Source organism: Rhinoderma darwinii, chromosome 5, assembly GCF_050947455.1.
Source record: "Rhinoderma darwinii isolate aRhiDar2 chromosome 5, aRhiDar2.hap1, whole genome shotgun sequence".
Lineage (NCBI taxonomy): Eukaryota > Metazoa > Chordata > Amphibia > Anura > Rhinodermatidae > Rhinoderma > Rhinoderma darwinii.
The window spans coordinates 13,556,428-13,570,774 of record NC_134691.1 but is presented as its reverse complement, the minus strand read 5'-3'; the positions used below and the strand labels follow the sequence as shown (position 1 = coordinate 13,570,774).

The window sequence follows — 14,347 nt, the reverse complement described above, 5'->3', positions numbered from 1 at the left end:
CTCCCCCTAGTGGCCGCTGCATGTAAACTGAATTTGACCATTTAAATCTATGTCTATGCAGTGGATTTGGAGCTATGTATCAGAAAAATGAGGCATTGACCGCTATAGCGATATATTAGGAAATCAGCGCAGAATGTTGGACCTAAAAACTACTAATTTTAAATAAAATTAATATAAAACAAACGCAGCAAGATATATGCAAAACGACATACAAAGCCTGAAATCCCTCATGGTGTCTGGATTTAATTGCAAGGTTTGAGGTATGATGCAGCGAGATAAAAACTGTCAGCACAAGACGGCGGCGCTCGCCGCACACCTGCACGAACGAGGCTCGGCACAAAGGCTCAGAAAATAGAACAGCTGCCTGAAAAGCTTTCAGAGCCAAAATAACAGAGAACGGCAGGGACGCGTGGAAAATGCTGGAACACAAATGACATGAAAAAGGAGGAAAACTAAAATAACACAAATTGCTTGAAAAATTGCTCCAATTATTAATTGACTGAAGGCGAAGCAAGGAGTAGAGGCAGCCTGCACAGCAAAATGGGTTTTAGAGATTTAAAAAAAAAAAAAAGATTATATATATATATACATATATACACACACACACATACAGTCAAAATTTCGACTTTAAAAAATAAAAAAAATTTATGTTTTTAAATCTCGTTATATATTTTTCAGCTGCAAATACAGTGGCGTAACTATAGGGTTCGCAGAGGTCGCAATTGCGACCAGGCCCCGTTGGCCAGGGGGAAATGCATGCATAAATTAAAAAGTGGGTGATGCACCGTGTGAGCACTGATTGGACAGTCTCCGACTGTGTAGGGACACGCCCCCATTGACAAGGGGAATGGTAACAATCACTTGTCAATTTATTCATATATTTTCAGGAGGAATAACAGAGGAACGTCACAAGAGTTAGGGTATGTTCACACTTTTTTAACGCGGTCGTTTTTCAAAACGGCCGCGAAAAAGAAGTGCAGGTCACTTCTTGGGACGTTTTTGGAGCCATTTTTCATAGACTATTGAACAGCTGCAAAAACAGCCATCAATGGGCAGATGTTTGAAGGCGTTCTGCTTCCGATTTTTTGGCCGCTTTGTTGGCGTTTACAGCTGGAAAATAGGCTGTGTGAACATACCCTTCTCCAGAATTGTTATTTCATGGGGAATAAATGTACTGTATAATTAAAGTATAAGACATACTAGGAGAATTGAAATGTCCTTTTTAAGAGGCTTAGTAAGGGTGCAATACATGCATTGGCCACGTTGCGGTACTGTGCTGCACCCCAAATCTCACTTATGGCTTTACTGCAGATTGCTGCATAATGACATCATTCTGGGGGACACCGTCTATTGTGGAAAGTCGATAACATATCCCATCTAGTCAATGTGTATGTGTTCCCTAGCTGTACATTATGAAGGCTTTGTGATGTATTGTATCAGTATGTGGCGGTTATCTACTTGACACATCGTAACATTTTATCTGTACTGATACATTGTAGCAAACTATCAGGACAGGAGAAAGATTTGTGTTGCTGATGTGTTTAGCACAGAGGATAGTCTAGATTGTATACAATTGGAACAAACCTTCAGCTGTGAGAAGTCTGCACAGGTTTTCATCTACTGCATGTAAACAAAAAAATCCCACTTCACTGACAGAAAGCATGTGGTCGTAAACGGCTGTTTGGACACACGGCGGGGCTCAGAAAGGAATGAGCGCCATTTGGCTTTTGGAACTCAAATTTAGCAGGAATGTTTTGCAGAGGCCATGTCACATTTGCAAAGCCCCTGAGGGGACAAAACAGTGGAAACCCCCCAACAAGTGACCACATTTTGGAAACTATACCCCTTAAGGAAATTATCTAGGGGTGTAGTGAGCATTTTGCAGAAATTATTGGAAATAGGCCGTGAAAGAGAAAATCTAAAAAAAATTTCAAAGAAAATGTAGGTTAAGCTAGTTTTTTTTAATTTCCACAAGGATTAAAGAAGAAAACGCACCACAGTTTTTGTAAAGCAATTTCTCCCGAGTAAAACAATATCCCACATGTGGTCATAAACGGCTGTTTGGACAAACAGTAGGGCTCAGAAGGGAAGGAGCACTATTTGGATTTTGGAATGGTTTCTGGGCGCCATGTCACATTTGCTGAGCCCCTATAGTGACTCCATTTGGGAAACTACACCACTCGAGGAATCATCTAGGGGTATAGTAGGAATCCCAAAAGGTTTTTTTGCGGAGTTAATTAGAATTTAGAAGTGAAAAACTAGAAAAAGAAGAAAAAGCAGCAACATTTGTAAAGCAATTTCATGTGGTTATAATAAACGTCTGTTTACATATATGGGAGGGTTCAGAAGAAAAAGGAGTGGTATTTGACTTTTAGAGCGTAAATTTTGCTGGAATGGTTTGCGGACGCCATGTTGGAGACCCAATTTTAGAAATTACACCCTAAAGGCACTTATCAAGGGGTGTAGTGAGAATTTAGACCCCACAGGTGTTTTTCAGAAATGAATACGCTGTGGATGATGCAAATGAAAATTGCAATTTTTCCACTCATCTACCATTTCAATGACCTGCCCAGCTTGTGCCACTGGAGAACCTTACCCCATAAATTGTTAAGCAGGTTCTCCCGGGTATGGTAATGCCTTACTTGTGGACGTAAACTGCTGTTTGGTCACACTGTAGGGCTAAGAAGGGAAGGAGCGCCATTTGGAGCATAGGTTTTGCTTGAAGTTTTACTGGTATTCAGTTTACAATGTGGGGGCATATGTAATCTGTGTGGAGTACATCAGGGCAGATGTAATCTGTGAGGAGTACATCAGGGTAGATGCATCATCTGAGGGGTTAATTTGCCAGATCGGAGCATAGCTCCGGTCCTGGCTGTTGCAGGAGGGTGCCAGCTGTATAACACAGCGGTCACCCCGCGGTGATGGTGCGGCCTATGCTTCTGAGCCCGCACCATCACGTGACGTAACTGTACTGCGATTTGCGGGAACACCTTCCCGACAGCGCCGTATATATACGGCGGATGTCGGGAAGGGGCTAAGGATATTAAAAAGTGGCAGAACTTCTCATTACATAATGAATAAGCTTTGTTTATAAAGAGACTTTTTTTTATTATTAACTACTCTGCATTCTCATTATTTGTAGTTTGTATATTCATAGCGCCATCATATACCTCAGCAATGTACAGCAGATAGCAACTCTGTATAAAACACTGCAAAAATAGAACTGCTACATTGGATTTTACATTCGGTCCAGTGACAATGATTAATTTTTTTTTCCCACAGAATTGTCCATTATTGTTTGTGTCGGTTTATAGAACATAAGGAATGAACTCTGGCAACGAACGGCGGTAATTAATAACACAAGCGAACAATACGCCTCATTCTATGAGAAGCTGGAGCCGCCCGCGAGAGTGTCCAACCATCTGCTGGACAGGAAAGTTGTGACATTCTAGTGGGCACTGGAGGGCAATAATATATCACACGGATATTATAATAAATGAATAATGCATTGTCTTACCCCAAACACTGCCTCATAGTCCTAGAAGTACGAACCTCAAACCATATTCTGTAAATGAAAAGAAACACTTCAGTCACTACTGATAGCAACAATCATACAGAAATTATTACTACAAACAGTGATAGGCAAAAATATAATCATTAAAATACTGCCCCCTATATACAAAAATATAACTACTATAATATTGCCCCTATATAGAAGAATATAACTACTATAATACTGCACCCTATATACAAGAATATAACTACTATAATACTGCTCCTATATACAAGAATATAACTACTATAATACTGCCCCCTATGTACAAGAATAGAACTACTATAATACTGCCCCCTAAATACCAGAATATAACTACTATAATACTGCTCCCTAAATACAAGAATATAATTACTATAATACTGCCCCCTATATACAAGAATATAACTACTATAATACTGCCCCTATATACAAGAATATAACTACTATAATACTGCACCTATATACAAGAATATAACTACTATAATACTGCTCCTATATACAAGAATATAACTACTGTAATACTGCCCCCTATATACAAGAATATAACTACTATAATACTGACCCCTATATACAAGAATATAACTACTATAATACTGCTCCCTATATACAAGAATATAACTACTATAATACTGCTCCTATATACAAGAATATAACTACTATAATACTTCCCCCTATATACAATATAATTACTAGAATATTGTCCCCTATATACAAGAATATAACTACTATAATACTGCCCCTATATACAAGAATATAACTACTATAATACTGCCCCCTATATACAAAAATATAACTACTATAATACTGACCCCTATATACAAGAATATAACTACTATAATACTGCACCCTATATACAAGAATATAACTACTATAATATTTCCCCCTATATACAATATAATTACTAGAATATTGTCCCCTATATACAAGAATATAACTACTATAATACTGCCCCTATATACAAGAATATAACTACTATAATACTGCTCCTATGTACAAGAATATAACTACTACATGGGTATGTGCACACACACTAATTACGTCCGTAATTGATGGACGTATTTCGGCCGCAAGTAGTGGACCGAACTCAGTGCAGGGAGCCGGGCTCCTAGCATCATACTTATGTACGATGCTAGGAGTCCCTGCCTCTCCATGGAACTGCTGTCCCGTACTGAAAACACGATTACAGTACGGGACAGTTGTCCTGCAGAGAGGCAGGGACTCCTAGCATCGTACATAACTATGATGCTAGGAGCCCGGCTCCCTGCACTGTGTTCGGTCCGGTACTTACGGCCGAAATACGTCCGTCAATTACGGACGTAATTAGTGTGTGTGCACATACCCTAATACTACCCCCTATATACAAGAATATAACTACTATAATACTGCCCCTATATACAAGAACATAACTACTATAATACTGCCCCTATATACAAGAATATAACTACTATAATACTACCCCCTATGTACAAGAATATAACTACTATAATACTGCCCCTATATACAAGAATATAACTACTATAATACTGCTCCTATGTACAAGAATATAACTACTATATAACTGCCCCTATATACAAGAATATAACTACTATAATACTACCCCCTATGTACAAGAATATAACTACTATAATACTGCTCCTATATGCAAGAATATAACTACTATAATACTGCCCCTATATACAAGAATATAACTACTATAATACTGCCCCTATGTACAAGAATATAACGACTATAATACTGCTCCTATATGCAAGAATATAACTACTATAATACTGCCTCCTATATAATAGAATATAACTACTATAATACTGCCCCTATATACAAGAATATAACTACTATAATACTGCTCCTATGTACAAGAATATAACTACTATATAACTGCCCCTATATACAAGAATATAACTACTATAATACTGCTCCTATATACAATAATATAACTACTATAATACTGTCCCTATATACAGGAATATAACTACTATAATACTGCCTCCTATATACAAGAATATAACTACTATAATACTGCACCCTATATACAAGAATATAACTATTATAATACTGCTCCCTATATACAAGAATATAACTACTATAATACTGCCCCTATATACAAGAATATAACTACTATAATAATGCTCCTATATACAAGAATATAACTACTATAATACTGCCCCTATATACAAGAATATAACTACTATAATACTGCCTCCTATATACAAGAATATAACTACTATAATACTGCACCCTATATACAAGAATATAACTACTATAATACTGCTCCCTATATACAAGAATACAACTACTATAATACTGCCCCTATATACAAGAATATAACTACTAGAATACTACCCCCTATGTACAAGAATATAACTACTATAATACTGCCCCTATATACAAGAATATAACTACTAAAATACTACCTCCTATGTACAAGAATATAACTACTATAATACTGCCCCTTATATACAAGAATATAACTACTATAATACTGTTCCTATATACAAGAATATAACTACTATAATACTGCCCCTATATACAAGAATATAACTACTATAATACTGCCCCCTATATACAAGAATATAACTACTATAATACTGCCCCTCTTTACAAGAATATAACAACTATAATACTGCTCCTATATACAAGAATATAACTACTATAATACTGCTCCTATATGCAAGAATATAACTACTATAATACTGCCCCCTATATACAAGAATATAACTACTATAATACTGCCCCTATATACAAGAATATAACTACTATAATACTGCTCCTATATACAAGAATATAACTACTATAATACTGCCCCTATATACAAGAATATAACTACTATAAAAACTGTCCCCTATTTACAAAAAGCAGAGTCCCCCAGCGGCACAGAGCATCTCAGGAGACTTTTATGATGAGGTTAGTGAGGACAATGTTTATTCTTCTAGTTAAACTTATGTTTTTGTGATTATGATGTTTGCAAAATGTAAGACCATCCACTTCTCCCCCGCACCCTCCTCCTCCTCTGACTAATAATGTTTTGTTATTGTTATGGATCAAGACAGTGATTCTCTATTTTTAATTTCCTGAGAAGATAAGACGGAATTATTACCGGGAGTATAAGACACTGACCATGTACACACAGATCCCACGTTACACCCACCGCCGTGATTTGGGACCTTTTTTCTCTCGGATAATTAAATAAATCCCCATTAAATTGAGGCACCGAGTCGCCCTCTTCTGTCAAGTGATCAACGTTATATTAAGCCATAGGATAGATAGGATAGAAGCGGCAACTGCACCCACTAAATAGTCCTTGAAAAGGGACCTGGAAAACAGCTGGTCACATATGACTCGTTTAGGACCAAATTTGGCCCCTGGGCCGACCTCTAAATAGAGTTTTAAAGGGCAGAACTTGTTGACACATTCAGCTAAGTCCACACATCAGGGACACCAGTGCAGTAATATAGAGAATTCCTCACATACCCACAGCCAAAAATAGATCTACTTGGTCATTTGAGGTTAATGGAAATAAGTCACAGTGAGGTGCGAAATGCGTCCTCAAACTAGAGAAATGTAGCAGAGTGACTATAATTGTTTTCTAAATGACGGGATCCTGAGTAAAAAAGACTTTGTTATAGATTGTGAGTAGTTTATTATATTCTGCAGTGAGAGGACACCGGAAGAACAGAGCTTTACAGTCCACCACGCATTCAATGGTAAATCTGGTAGAGAATATATAGGAAAAGGAGCAGAGAATCCTGATCAGTTTGGACTCTTATAAAAATAACGCAGGAGACGACTCCCGGAGAGTGGTATCAACCCCTTCAAAAAATTATATTGTATGGCAACGCGTTTCGAGGCCAAACCAACCAGTCCATGATTAAATATTGGAGTTGACATTTTAAAGGTGTTTTCCCACCAGAAGTAGGGATGACAAGGATATGACATCACTTTCTGATTGGTGAAGGTCCCCACTCATCCTTAGAGTAAGGGGCATTTTCTCTTCACTGCCGTACTTTCGTCTACCCCCAGTGCAGAGACATCCTAATTTACTTGACTTGAGCGGTGTTGCAGTTCTCTGCAGAAGGTGGGCGGGAACTGCGCAGAGGGACTGCCTTCCCTTTTCGGGATTGGAAAGGGGACCCAGCCCGTCTATGCTTTACTAGGATAGTCATTCATTTTAAAGGCCATCATGTAATACTAAAATTTCCCTAATGGCCACTGAAATGTGTGGCCAGATTCGGCTCTACTTTTTAAGACGTGAATACCCCTTTAAATGTTGAGGAATATCCAAAAACACAACTGAATGGGGCACTCCAACCAAAATAAAAATTGAAAAGACAACAGAAGTCTCTACAACGGTGGTCTGTTAGTTCAGACACCTAACAAGGTCCTGAACCCACTATAAATTTACTCCATTGACGTAATCTTTTCCTATGTATGTCGGAAGATTCAATGGAATACCCCTTTAACACTTAAAGAAAAACACCAGCTAAAAAATTACACACCATTACTGTGTTACGCACAATTAAAGTGTGAACATGGCCCAATACTTGTCACAGATGAGGGTTTGTTACAATTGTATCCAGTCTAAACAATCCTCTGTTTAGCTAAACACATCAATAGCACAAATCTCTCCTGTTCTGATAGTTTGCTACAATGTATTAGTGCAGGTAAAATGTATCAGCCTGAAATCCAGCCCAGGTAACTCAGAGAGTATGTCTAGACTGGATACAATTGTAACAAACCCTTAGCTGTGAGAAGTATTAGCTCTGTATGAGTTTTGAGCCTCTGAATGTACGGACAGCAAGCAAAGATCTTGAGACTGGAGAGAAGTTGAAACAGTCTATTATAGAAAGTTGCAAAACAGATAAAAGAATAGATCTGGATAAGAAGGGGGTCTTCGGGGGGCTGTGAATTTTTGCCGTTTGCCCATTGGCTATACTGTGATACATCCGACAACCATACGTGAGGAAATAGAGCAACACATCCACATCACCGCTATGTTTCTTATACATTGTACCAAAAAGGGACATAGATTATCCTGCCAGGGAAGATCCGATCCTGCGGGGCCACACCCCGGAAAGGGTGTACACATCATAGAGCCAGAACCTACAGATGCTATGGGGCCTTTGAAGGAAAAAGGGGGCTCAGCTCTGATTGGTCCAATGCCCTTTCTACTGGACAGTAAAGCCGTCCCCTGAGGAACTGGAAAGAGCATGCAGGGGGTTGGATCTTAGATATGGGGCCCCTCTTTAATATGCCACTGAACCCCCTATAATGTAAACATTCCATCCAGGATTTCTGGAACTTTCTGCTCCATGGAGATAATTTTTGGGATAAATATGGGAGATATATGTGACTTTGTAGAATATTAGCGGGGAGGATTAAGCCGCAGATTTTCTTTTCGTATGTAACAACCTTCATTTTCGCTATGATAATACAGAGCAGAGCTTAAAAGATTGCGCAGCCAATTATAGAAAGACTTGTCGCTTCCTAATCCCTCAGAAACCAGCTAATATGTTCTTCAGCCTTAATCTCCGCTTACTGATTTTCACTGCTTTTAATTATTATCCAATTTATAATTTGCGCCGAGGAATAAATGTTAAGTTCATGCGGCGACATTTGCAGAGAAAACATAAAATCTAAATAAGAAGGGGTGGAGCAGACTGTAGTGCAGACTAGGTGGCTCAACTATTCTCATCCTCTAAAAAAATGTATTTACATATTTAGCAGAGCTGAGCGCGCTATTCTACCGGAGTCACAGACCTGCAGAAAAACCTACAGAATCTCAGTTATCACCAACATTACCAATGTAATTCCAAAGTTTCTATTGCAAAATCAGTTCTGCTACATCAGTGATCTATCTATCTATCTATCTGATATCCATCTGCCCCATATCCCTCTCTCTCTCACACATATCTCTCTCTCTCTCTCACACATCTCTCTCTCTCTCTCTCACACATCTCTCTCTCTCTCTCACACACATCTCTCTCTCTCTCTCACACACATCTCTCTCTCTCTCACACACATCTCTCTCTCTCTCACACACATCTCTCTCTCTCTCACACACATCTCTCTCTCTCTCACACACATCTCTCTCTCTCTCACACACATCTCTCTCTCTCTCACACACATCTCTCTCTCTCTCACACACATCTCTCTCTCTCTCACACACATCTCTCTCTCTCTCACACACATCTCTCTCTCTCTCACACACATCTCTCTCTCTCTCACACACATCTCTCTCTCTCTCACACACATCTCTCTCTCTCTCACACACATCTCTCTCTCTCTCACACACATCTCTCTCTCTCTCACACACATCTCTCTCTCTCTCACACACATCTCTCTCTCTCTCACACACATCTCTCTCTCTCTCACACACATCTCTCTCTCTCTCACACACATCTCTCTCTCTCTCACACACATCTCTCTCTCTCTCACACACATCTCTCTCTCTCTCACACACATCTCTCTCTCTCTCACACACATCTCTCTCTCTCTCACACACATCTCTCTCTCTCTCACACACATCTCTCTCTCTCTCACACACATCTCTCTCTCTCTCACACACACATCTCTCTCTCTCTCACACATCTCTCTCTCTCACACATCTCTCTCTCTCTCACACACATCTCTCTCTCTCACACATATCTCTCTCTCTCACATATCTCTCTCTCTCACATATCTCTCTCTCTCACATATCTCTCTCTCTCTCACCCTCTCTCTCACCTCTCTCTCCCACCCTCTCACCCCTCTCTCTCTCTCACCTCTCTCACTCCACATATCTCTCTCTCACATATCTCTCTCACATATATATCTCACATATATATCTCTCTCTCTCTCACATATATATATATATATATCTCTCTCTCACACATATATATATCTCTCTCTCTCTCTCACACATATATATATATCTCTCTCACATATATATATATATATATATATATATATATATCTCTCTCACATATCTCTCTCTCTCTCTCACACACATATATATATATATCTCTCTCTCTCTCTCACACATATATATATATATCTCTCTCTCTCTCACACATATATATATATATCTCTCTCTCTCTCACACATATATCTCTCTCTCACATATCTCTCTCTCTCTCTCACACACACATATATATATATATCTCTCTCTCTCTCTCACACATATATATATATATCTCTCTCTCTCTCACACATATATATATATATATCTCTCTCTCTCTCACACATATATCTCTCTCTCACATATCTCTCTCTCTCTCTCACACACACATATATATATATATCTCTCTCTCTCACATATCTCTCTCTCACACACATCTCTCTCTCACACACATCTCTCTCTCACACACATCTCTCTCTCACACACATCTCTCTCTCACACACATCTCTCTCTCACACACATCTCTCTCTCACACACATCTCTCTCTCACACACATCTCTCTCTCACACACATCTCTCTCTCACACACATCTCTCTCTCACACACATCTCTCTCTCACACACATCTCTCTCTCACACACATCTCTCTCTCACACACATCTCTCTCTCTCACACACATCTCTCTCTCACACACATCTCTCTCTCACACACATCTCTCTCTCACACACATCTCTCTCTCACACACATCTCTCTCTCACACACATCTCTCTCTCACACACATCTCTCTCTCACACACATCTCTCTCTCACACACATCTCTCTCTCACACACATCTCTCTCTCACATCTCTCTCTCTCACATCTCTCTCTCTCTCACATCTCTCTCTCTCACATCTCTCTCTCTCACATCTCTCTCTCTCACATCTCTCTCTCTCACATCTCTCTCTCACATCTCTCTCTCTCACATCTCTCTCTCTCACATCTCTCTCTCTCACATCTCTCTCTCTCACATATCTCTCTCTCACATATATATCTATCTCTCTCTCTCACATATATATCTATCTCTCTCTCTCACATATCTCTCTCTCTCTCACATATCTCTCTCTCTCACATATATCTATCTCTCACATATATCTATCTCTCTCTCTCTCTCACACACACACACACACACATATCTCTCTCTCACATATCTGCCCTTTTTTGTCATATTGCTGGAGGGTGATATATTTTTATATAGCGCCCAAATATTCTGCAGCACTTAACAATTCAGAGAGAACATGTACAGTCAATATCAAACATAAGGCTTCATTCACATCTGCGACAGGGCTCCGATCATGGGTTCTGTCTGAGCTTTCCGTCAGGTTAACGGAATCCAAACAAACAAACGGATACCATAGGTTTCTATTTGCATCACCATTGATTTCAATGGTGACGGATCCGGTCCAAATGGTTTCCGTTTGTCACCGTTGTGTAAGGGTTCTGTCGTTTTGTTGGAATGAATAGCGCAGTCGATTACGATATTGATTCCGTCAAAACGAGGGAACCCTTAAACAACGGTGACAAGCGGAAACGATTTGGACCGGATCCGTCACCATTGAAATCAATGGTGATGCAAACGGAAACCGTTTGTTTCAGTAACCCATGAACGGAGTCCTGACTCAGATGTGAACGAAGCCTTACATAGTGACAAAACTAATCACAATTCACACAAGAGGAGTGAGGACCCTGCTCACAAGAGCTTACAATCTACCAGGAAATAAGAGAAAAAGGAGTCAGATTAGGGAATGTTATACGCCTGTCTAAAAAGATGTGTTTTCTGGGCACGCTTTAAAACTGTGTCAGGGGTAGCGCCATCCAGAGAACTGGTGCAGCACAAGAGAAGTCTTGGGGAAGGGAGTGGGAGGTACGGATTATGGAGGATTTTAATCTAAGGTGATTCATTGGCAGAACGTAGAGCACAGGTAGGCTGGTGGACAGAGATGAGGGAGGAGATGTAAGGAGGTGCAGCACTGGGGAGAGCTTTCTGGGTGTAGAAAGTTTGAATTTAATTCTGAATGCGATGGGCAACCAGTGCAGTGACTGGCACAGGGTAGAGACATTGGTGTAGTGATTTAGTGCAGTGACTGGCAGAGGGTAGAGGCGTTTGTGTAGCGGTTGGTCAGAAAGATGAGCCTGACTGCTGCATTAAAAGGGTTGCGAGTTATTTAAAAAATTGGCCAATGCTGGAGGGATGCATAAAAAAAAAACCAAAAAAAAAACCAAACATTTACCTCACAGATCCTAGTCGTTCCATGGCTGCTGCTCCATTCCTCCCCGCCGCTGTGTATTGGCGTAGCTGCAGTGATGACATGCCCATATACTAACGTGATCGCTGCAGCCAATCACAGGTCTCAGTGGGTATTCGGCACAGGATCCCCGAGGTCAGTGCTTGGAAGCATCGATCACGCGGGTATACGGGTCTTCGCTGCAGCTATGTCAATACATAATGGCGGTGAGGAACAGAGCGGCAGCGCTGGAACAGGGATCTGTGAGGGGAGTAATGGCTTATTTTTTTTTAAATAACTCGGAAACCGCCTTTAAGGATAGATTGGAAAGGGGAGAGTTTAGTGAGAAGACAATTAGTAATGAGTTACAGGAGCCAAGAGACAGCCGCGTCCTTGAGGCCAATAGAGTGGAGCATGTTTAATAGGAGTTTGTGGTCTGCAGTGTCAGAGGCCGCAGAGAGATCTGGAAGAATCAGGAGAGGATTTACCGTCCGATTTAGCCGCCAAGAGATCATTTGAGACTTTAGTAAGGGCAGAGAATGGAGTTAGCAGAGAGATAGCGGATAAGGCGAGAGTAGACCAAGCGCTCCAGGAGTTTGGAGATGAAGGGCAGATTAGAGACAGGTCGGTAGTTGGCAGCGCTGGATGTGTCAAGAGTTGGTTTTTCAGTAAGGGGTTTAAAACGGCATGTTTAAGAGAGAGAGAGGAGAGAGAGAGGAGAGAGAGAGAGAGAGAGAGAGAGAGAGAGAGAGAGAGAGAGAGAGAAAAAGAGAGAGAGGAGAGAGAAAAAGAGAGAGAGAGAGAGAAAAAGAGAGAGAGAAAAAGAGAGAGAGAGAGAGAAAAAGAGAGAGAGAGAGAGAAAAAGAGAGAGAGAGAGAGAGAAAAAGAGAGAGAGAGAGAGAAAAAGAGAGAGAGAGAGAGAAAAAGAGAGAGAGAGAGAGGAGAGAGAAAAAGAGAGAGAGAGAGAGGAGAGAGAAAAAGAGAGAGAGAGAGAGGAGAGAGAAAAAGAGAGAGAGAGAGAGGAGAGAGAAAAAGAGAGAGAGAGAGAGAAAAAGAGAGAGAGAGAGAGAAAAAGAGAGAGAGAGAGAGAAAAAGAGAGAGAGAGAGAGAAAAAGAGAGAGAGAGAGAGAAAAAGAGAGAGAGAGAGAGAAAAAGAGAGAGAGAGAGAGAGAAAAAGAGAGAGAGAGAGAGAAAAAGAGAGAGAGAGAGAGAGAGAGAGAGAGAGAGAGAGAGAGAGAGAGAGAGAGAGAGAGAGAGAGAGAGAGAGAGAGAGAGAGAGAGAGAGAGAGAGAGAGAGAGAGAGAGAGAGAGAGAGAGAGAGAGAGAGAGAGAGAGAGAGAGAGAGAGAGAGATAATTAAAGGGGTATTCCCATCTTGATAAATATACCTATATTAACATAAAATTAGGCATTTTTGTAAATACCTTCTTTTTTTTTTTTAAATGCTGTACTTTGCAAGATATCCTGGCTCCATCTTACTGACAGCCCCTCTGTTTATTGCTCGTTGCTTAGGGATCGGGCCACCACTGATCTCCTTTAGCAGTGGCCGCACTTGCGCAATGATATCCTCTCCATCCTTAGGAGCATGCACATTAGATACCGGCCCAGCCACCTCTTGGGTGTATGCATCAGTGGTCGGCTCCAGTTGGAATTGTTACACGTGTTCACACAGGTGTGTG

General features: G+C 40.3%; 1 protein-coding gene across 3 annotated transcripts in view; it reads right to left on the bottom strand.

Moving 5' to 3' along the window:
* The window catches only part of ST3GAL1 (ST3 beta-galactoside alpha-2,3-sialyltransferase 1), a 136,886-nt gene that overhangs the window by 88,479 nt on the left and 34,060 nt on the right, over positions 1–14,347 (bottom strand). For all 3 annotated transcript variants that reach the window (XM_075825707.1, XM_075825706.1, XM_075825708.1), the window contains exon 2: positions 3,518–3,565. The gene's annotated coding sequence lies outside the window, so the exon portion shown is untranslated. The remainder of the gene's footprint in view (positions 1–3,517; positions 3,566–14,347) is intronic.